Source organism: Panthera uncia, chromosome E1, assembly GCF_023721935.1.
Source record: "Panthera uncia isolate 11264 chromosome E1, Puncia_PCG_1.0, whole genome shotgun sequence".
Taxonomy (NCBI): domain Eukaryota; kingdom Metazoa; phylum Chordata; class Mammalia; order Carnivora; family Felidae; genus Panthera; species Panthera uncia.
This window is the reverse complement of record NC_064814.1, coordinates 50,670,567-50,679,177: the sequence shown is the minus strand read 5'-3', so window position 1 is coordinate 50,679,177 and position 8,611 is coordinate 50,670,567. Positions and strand designations below refer to the sequence as shown.

The 8,611-nt window shown below is 43.3% G+C and overlaps 1 non-coding gene across 1 annotated transcript; it reads right to left on the bottom strand.

Annotated features, from left to right (window-relative positions):
- Positions 1 to 3,183: 3,183 nt before the first annotated feature.
- Positions 3,184 to 3,290, bottom strand: LOC125927707 (U6 spliceosomal RNA). The gene has a single exon (XR_007459398.1). It is a non-coding gene; the product is annotated as a U6 spliceosomal RNA (small nuclear RNA).
- Between the last annotated feature and the right edge of the window lie 5,321 nt (positions 3,291 to 8,611).

Here is an 8,611-nt window from a genome sequence, read left to right as displayed (position 1 = left end):
CATGTTCATAAAAATTAGTAATAGAGACTTCCTCTTGGAAGCTGGGGCTTCCCATGGCAAGGGCTGGGCTTTTTAAGAGAAAGCTTCTGGAGCCCAGAAAGAGCTTATGAAACAGAAAGGATGATGTGATGTGGCTTATTTAGGAAGAGAGCACCCAAGGTGGATTCCCTCCTCTGAGTCCCCCACAACCTCACCGTGGTGCGAGATGGGAACATGAGAGTTTCCTGCACCTCCTGGAGAGGCACGACGGAGGACGTGGGCAGGTCTGGAAATGGGACGGGATGAGGCTGGGATAGGGAATGAAGAATGGACCTGGATCCAGCGAGAGGTGTAGACACTCTGTAGCGGGTATAGCGGGGGCCACTTGCAAAGCTCAGAATTCAGCGTGGAATTCTAGATAGGCTGTGACATCTCCTCCCACCAAAACCCGACACCAGGTCAACACCGGGGGTGGGGGGGGGGCGGTGGTGTGGAAGAAAATCCTGGTTGGACCGGGCGTTCATCCGAAAGAGATTACATGCCATCTAGAAATGGCCAAGTTTATCTCGAAGTAGAAAGTTCCCATATTTTACCATCATCGGAATGGGGGTTTGATAGCTTTGTTAAATACAATTGTAGGGACATTAAGAGATTTCTTTATTTTTTTCTGCCTAAGTTTATTACTGGGACATTTATAACGTCCACACACCATTCTCCCATCTTTTACGTGTGAAATTGGCACAGCAAATGCTCCTCTTTACTTTCGCTCGGAGCCAGATGGATCCTGGGGCCGCTAAAGAGGTGAGTCAAGAAGGGATCCTAGGGATAGGCACACTGAATACACGAGCTTGCGTGTGTGTGTGTATGTGTGTGTGTGTGCACTCATGCATCCATATGGACTCTTCGGTTTCTTGCCAAACGAGTACAAACAGGTACATTCCATATCATTTTTGTCTTGCCTTCTCTTGACCCAAATCATCAGCCTTTGATCGACGACTTAAAGATATGAATTTACAAGTACTGACCAAAAAAAAAAAAAAAAAGTTGCTTTCCTAATTCATATGTTTGGCTCCTTTGAATGAAATTACCTATTTTGAAAATGGGGTAATCGAGGCCTGTTACCCCATGCTGTCAGATTATACGTGAGATATTTCGTGCACTTCTCAGGCCACAATGCAAGGGGGGTGTGGCCCCCCCTTTCAGGGAAGGACATCTTTCAGGGAAGAGAAGGACTGTAGTTAGTGACGACAGTTCGGGGTTTCAGACCCTGCCATCTGAGGAGATGTGGAGAGAACCGTGGTACATAAGGAATAACCCAAAGATAGGAAAATTTAGAAGGATCACACAGGCAGTTTTCAAGTTCCAGAAGGGGAGTGGAAGACAGATTAGACTTTTTGCATTCTCGGATTATAAAAAGTAAAACCCAAATTCCGTTTCTGGTGAGATTGCACTCCATAGGAGACGAGAGGGAGCGGAACCCTGTCCTTGGGATGCCGTTGAAGGGCGTCTAGCCTTGGTTGCGGGTCCGGTGGATCCTTTCATCTTTGCTGTTCCGTGATTTGATGAAATTTCCATGCTGAGTAAACTTAAACAGAACCATGACCACTTTTTTCCCCTCTTTTTTTACATTTTTTTTCCCCCTGGCCTGTTAACAAAGATTTAATGACCTACTAATGCTCGAGGCACTCTTGAAAAACCACTGTCGGATTAGCACTTGGCTTTCAAAAAATTAATCTTCCTTTTGGTTTGTTTCTCCCAAGTAAGATGCACGGCTGTGTTTCTCTCCCCACCTCTGTTTTGGGAACTGAGCCGGGGAGAGTCAGATTTGCCTGGTGTCGAGTCCCAGCTGAAACAGAACTCAGATGAGGGTTTTGTATGCTTTGCACTTAGAATCAAACCTTCTTCTCTAGCTCCCCAGCAGCTGTGTTCCTCCTCCCAACCCTCATGGCTCCATCTTTGTTTGAGGCAAGGCTTGGGGCAAGCTCCAGCGAGCTGTGGCCTCGAAGATTTCCCTTCCTGTCTGCTTGGATGTTGAGAGAGGACTCAATCATAACAACCAGGAGGGGAAAATTTAGAACGGAGTCCGTGGTTCTAATTGGTGACAACAGATTATTCCTAAAGCCAGTCCTCAATGTGGGCACATTTCAGTGGCTCCCAAATGGTTAAAAGAAAAAAGGGTGTGTGTGTGTGTGTGTGTGTGTGTGTGTAATTCTTATCTGGGTATACCCAGTGGTATTTGCCGCATGATTTCCAGGTTTTGTAACCTCTGCAAAGACAGAAGCTCTCCCCTGGAATGTCTCCCCCCTTTTCCCCAAACGTCTAAATCCTTTTCGTTCTTGAACAGGACTGAGGAGCTTCCCACAATCCCCGAGTCGGAGGGAATCTCATCTCCTTCCAGAATTCCCACAGCATGTTGCATTCATGACCGTTGTGCATAAATTACACGACGCATTGCTGTTGCTGTTTCTATCTTCTCCACAGGGTTGCTTAGCTCTCAAAGACATGTGGGTCTTTATATTCATCCCAGGGTTCTTGGGTGGGATGCCTTGGCAGGTGGTGGTTATTTGTGGAGGGAACAGATTAACAAATCCATTTTCACATGATTGCTCACCACCGTCTCCTTGTCAGAGGGAAGCACACTGTGGACCAGCCCTCACAGCTGGAGAAAACCCTAATGAGGATAAATGAGTTACATATTTTGACGCTTCAGAATAATTGTCACTGAACCCAATGAACTTCACGGTTAGTCTTTATTCTAGAAAGTTTTATTTCCCCACTATGAGAGCCAATACTTGCTTTAAAATCAAACTTGGGGGGTGCCTGGGTGGCTCAGTTGGCTAAGCAACTGACTCTAGATTTCAGCTCAAGTCATGATCTCACGGTTCATGGGATCGAGCCCTGCGCTGGCAGGGTGGAGTCTCCTTGGGATTCTCTCCCTCTCTCCCTCTCTCTGTGCCTCTCCAGTTCATGCTCTCTCTGTCAAAGTCAATAAAATAATGAAATGAAATGGAGAAAATAAAATAAGATAAAATAAAATAAAATAAAAATTGAAGGTTCAAAAGGTCAAAAATCGACTCTCTGAATTTATACTCTGAGCCCCTAGAGAGCCCAAGCCATCTTGCTTATTTTTCCCTCCAATGCACTTGGCCTCATCCCAGGCCACAGTGGGCCTTTCATAAATATTTAATACATTTCTGAAAAAGTTCAAGAAGGTAAGAATTCGTTTTAATGTATGTTATCCCTGCATAGGGGCCATGCCAATCCTTTCTATATTATTCCGATTTTAGTATATGGGCTGTCAAAGCGAACGCTCATTTTAATGTACGTTTGACTCCACGTGATGCCAAAATATCAGTAGCTAAAATTTTACTTCTTCATCATTAGTATAGTGTCAGTCGAAAGTATTTAAAGACATGAAACTAAAAAGCAGGCGAACGTTTTGGTTACTAGTAGTTTAGAAATATGACAGAGGCAGTAACAAAAAAAAAACACAAGCGTACTAGCAAAATTGTGGTCGATTCTGTGGCCTTATATAGACATAGCTAAGTAGAATTGTTCTAGTCTGGATGTGGGGTGATGGCCATCTACTGTTTAATGGTTTTCAAACTAACGTTTAGAGGGAAATGAGTGGTTTATACCAGCATCCAAATCATAGAGTTCTCAGCCAACAGTATTTATATGAGTGTTGATTTTGGATTAGTGACGGCAGTACATTAACAAGAAGGCTGAAATAGTGTATTATCTTTGTGGGTTAAACAAATAGATTTACATAGCAAATCTTTTTTTGTGTGGAATAATAAGAGTAATATTATATATGGATGGTGAGGACGACATTCCATTTGGAGTCTAGAGACCTGGATCGTTTTCGTGGCCCTGTAATGAACTAGCTCCCTCCTCTGGAAACCTCCAGTTTCATCCGGTCGTAGTATTGGCAACTTTATTGTAGTTAATTGCATAAATATTTTTATTCCATTACCTTTTCAAGGTCAGAGGCTTTCCCGTTTATCTTAGAATTCCCGGTGATTCGCAGGGTGTCTGGAGTGTGAGGGCCCAATACATATTCAGGGAATGAATTGAAATGAAGGTGTCCGATAAGATCATTAATTTCTGCTTCTGAGGTTCTGAGATTCTCAAGATCAGAGACATTCAACACGCCTGTAATTTAAACTGTGTTCAAGGATTTTTCAGAGGGAAACCACAGAGGGCTGTTGGTTCGATTCTTCCTCTCCCGCGTGACCAGTATAGCAATTCGATCGATGAGCTGATAACAGTAAAAACCATCAGAGAGAGACACCGATAGGTTTGTGGTATTAAAAGCATAACCTCGGGATGCGTGGGTGGAGCGTCTCTTGATTTCAGCTCAAGTCACGATCCCAGGGTCTTGGGTTCAAGTTCCGTGGCATGCTGGGGATGGAACCTGCTTGGCATTCTCTCTCTCCCTCTGCCTGCCTGCTCTCTTTCTCTCTGTCTAAAAAATAAAATAAAATAAGAACCTCAACCCAACAGTATCCAGCTCATCCCTTTTCCTCAGCACCATAGGCTCTGGTACCTTTTCCTTTGAGTTGTATATACCTTCCTGCCTACTCTACTTTCATAAAGATTCTTCTTCCCCACTTGGCCAATCCAATGTTTTCGGTTTTATCATAAACATCCTTAATATCAGTTCCACTTAAAAAAAACCCCACAGTTTTTGATCCCATATCTTTATCCATCACAACCATACTTCTTGAAAGAGTTGTCCATACCTACTGTCCCCACCTCTCCTCCATCCACCCCCTCTATCCTTTTCAGTCTACCATTTGCCATCGTCCAAGCAGTCACGGCAGCCCTTGCCCAACCTATGAATGACTTATTGCTGAAATGAACAGAACTTGGGTTGCTCTTTTCTAGCCTTCTTTTCAGGCTCATTCTTCTCAAAAATATCTGTCAAATTGGGAAGTCCTTAAAACTCGATGCTAAATCTAATTATCTTCTCATTTGTATGCTTACTGTACTATTCCAAGGCTATGTTTCCTTTTTTAATTTTTTTTTTTAATTTTAGAAAGAGACAGAACACGACTGAGGGAGGGGCTAGGTGGAGGGGGGAGAGAGAGAGAGAAAGAGAGAGAGAGAGAGAGAGAGAGAGAGAGAGAGAATCTTAGGCAGGCTCCATGCTAAGTGTGGAGCCAGACTCAGGGCTCGATCCCACGTCCCTGGGATCATGACCTGAGCCGAAATCAAGAGTCAGATACTCAACTGACTGAGCCACCCAGGCGCCCCTCCAGGCCCATGTTTTCAATTGCTTCATAAATATGACCCTTCAATTTATACTTCCATCCCAAACCACTCATCCCTAAGGCCCTTTTGATTGTCTCCAAGACATCAAGCCAAACATGTGCCAAAGCAACTCCGGTCTCCCCTTGCCACCAAAAATGGTGAACCTCTTTCAATGTTTCTATTGGGGGAAGGGTCCTGACCATACATCCCGCTATAAAATTTATACCCACTCACTGTTATGTTGAAGTCCTTCAGCAAATCCTATTGATTTTTCTGTCTTTAGTATACACAGTCTGATAGGTCTCTTCATCTCTATGGTCAAATCTCTAGTCTGAGCTATCATTATCCATTTCCTGGACTACTTAACTGCCTTCCACGTGCGGGCAATTGTTTGGAAACTGGCCGTCCGTGAAAACTAAATGATCCCCCACTCCTCGCAGCACGCTAAAACACAAGAACCAAAATAAGAACCCTGACCTTCTAGCATTTGCCTATGTCCGCGGTGTAAATATTCCCAACATGACCTCAACTGGCTTGCACATTTCCTGAAAAGTCGGTAACCTGCTCCTGTGAACCACTACAATCTGGGTTCTGCACACGACTACGGCTATTTCCTCTAACTGGATTCTCTATTCCGGTTGCTGTAAAAGTGTATTCTTAATTTGGAGAGCTCATCTCAATCATTACTTCCTCAGGGAAGCCTCTTTTGATCTCCCTGACTAGGTTCAGTCCTCCTACCAGATGTTTTCTGAGCCCCTGCAATGCCTCTTTATAGCACTTATCACATTGTACATTTACATTTATTTGATTAATGTCTCGCTCCATGAGTAGACTTTTAAACTTCATGAGTAAGAAGCGCGGGTCTGCTTTTGATCAACATCAAATCCCCAGGGCTCAGCACACAGTGAATATTTGTTGAATGAATGGTCAACATGGACTGTTGGCATAGAGATCACCCTGGTTTACTGACGTCCACTTCTGCGTGCATCTAGAACAGCAATTTTTGGAGCCGGGTCACTAACGTGGGCTCAGTGCACTCAGACAGGGCATCTTACAAATCTACGTTTAAAATTGATTGGTTTTTCTCAAGAACCCAACCAAGTCTGGTAGAAGGGAAAAATCTTAACTGGGTTGCATCCAGTCCCCGGAGTTTGATTGATAAATTATCCTTCGTTCACTGCTTGTTCTTTGGATAAATCATAGTTCCTGATTTCTGTTCCCTCCCTTTCCTCCTCCTGTAGAAATACAAAATCTGGGTTCAAAGGGAAGCGACGTGTCTGATGGCACCTCTTGACAGTAGAATGAGCACTGGCAACAGCTTGCCCTTTGAAAGTCCATTTTTTTTATCTTTCATTATACCACGCAGCTCTGTCAAATTCCCATGGTCCCCATAGAGGGCGGCATAAAGTATAAACTTCCGGTGTCTCCCTGAACTCTCATTCAGCCATTACAAGACTTTTCCCAGCTCAAACTGGAATGATCTTAGTATCCATTGAAACCGGCTTGAGCTTTATCTCTCTATGCTTTTCCCATGACATTCTTTCACTTGTTGGGTTTCTTCCCAAATCTTATCCCAAGCTCACTTCCTCTCAAAGCGTTCCTTCTGTAGTCCAGCCCAAGGGGACTGAACTCATAGAGGTGGGGCCAGTCTGGGCAGTGATTCGACACTGATGTCTGTGCAGATTGAATTCCCAGATGTGCCTCTAGTTGGGTGACCTTGTGCAGGTGATACTTCTCGAGGCTGGATTCTTTCATCAAGATTGAATGTGAGTAGAAGAGTTAAGAGAAACAAGGAAGTAAGAAAAATAGATGTGACCTCCGAGAGTCATCTTAAAACTATGCATTTAAGGGGCACCTGGGTGGCTCGCTAGGTTGAGTGTCCAACTGTTGATTTTGGCTCAGGTCATGATCTCACTGTTTGTGGGATCGAGTCCCACGTTAGGCTCTGGGCTGACAGCTCAGAGCCTGCTTGGGATTCTCTCTCCCTCTCTCTCTGCCCCTCCCCAACTTGCACATGTGTGTGTTCTCTCTCTCAAAATAAATAAATAAAATTTTCTTTCAAAGACTACGCATTTAGACAAATTTTGTAGCTTGTAACCCAAAGATTACACACTTTTTATAGCACTGAAATAGTGCACAGCATGTATAAATAGGGAAAATTCACATAAACACCTAAATTTCTGGGTTCTTTAAAAACACATTCGGTGGGGCACCTGGGTGGCTCAGTCAGTTGAGCATCCAGCTTCGGTTCAGGTCATGATCTCGTGGTTCATGGGTCTGAGCCCCATGTCCTGCTCTGTGCTGACAGCTCAGGGCCTGGAGCCTGCTTCGGATTCTGTCTCTCCCTCTCTCTCTCTGCCCCTCCCTCACTCACGCTCTGTCTGTCCCTCTCAAAAAAAGAAAAAAAAATGAACATCAAAAAAATTAAAGATAACACATTTGGCAATATTGAAATGGCGTCTCCACATGGCTACAATAGGTTGCGGTGAGTGGCTGTCCCATTAGATGGGACCTGTGTCTTCCAGTGCCCCACATCCCTACTGAACTTTGTTAAACTGCTTGGCATTTGTAGACACCGAGTTTCTGGTTTTGCTTGAGGTACTTTCTTGCACCATTTTTTTAATACTAAACTATGATTCTTATATTGTGGTTTAATGATTTATGAATTAATGACTTGTTTCCTCAGGCACGCTATAATTGCCTTGCGGCCAAGGCTTGTTATCTCATGCTAATGGTAGTTAACACTTTTGAGCTCTTGCTCTATGCCGGGCCTTGTAACAGGCACGTCACATGTATTAACTCATTTAATGGAACTTCTTTAATCCTCACACCAGCTAGGAGAATGTGCTAGAAGAATGTACTGTGTATAGCTGCTTCCAAATATAGTTATGGATTATTTCTGGCAAAGAGTCAGATTGGAGTCAGTATCCCTGTGTTCAAATTGTACTCAAATTCTGCTTCCACTATGACTGTTTAACCTTGAGAAAATGCCTAAACTTCCCCCACCCAAACACTTAGCCTTATCTATCTATCTATCTATCTACTTATCTACCTACATATCTATCCATCCATCATATCTATCTATCTATCTATATATCTATCCATCTATCTACCTATCTATATATCTACCTACCTACCTACCTATCTACATATCTATCCATCCATCCATCATATCTATCTATCTGTCTATCTATCTATCTATCTATCCATCTATCCATCTATCTACCTACCTATCTATCTACATATCTATCCATCCATCATATCTATCTATCTATCTATCTATCTACATATCTATCCATCCATCATATCTATCTATCTATCTATCTATCTACATATCTATCCATCCATCATATCTATCTATCTATCTATCTATCTA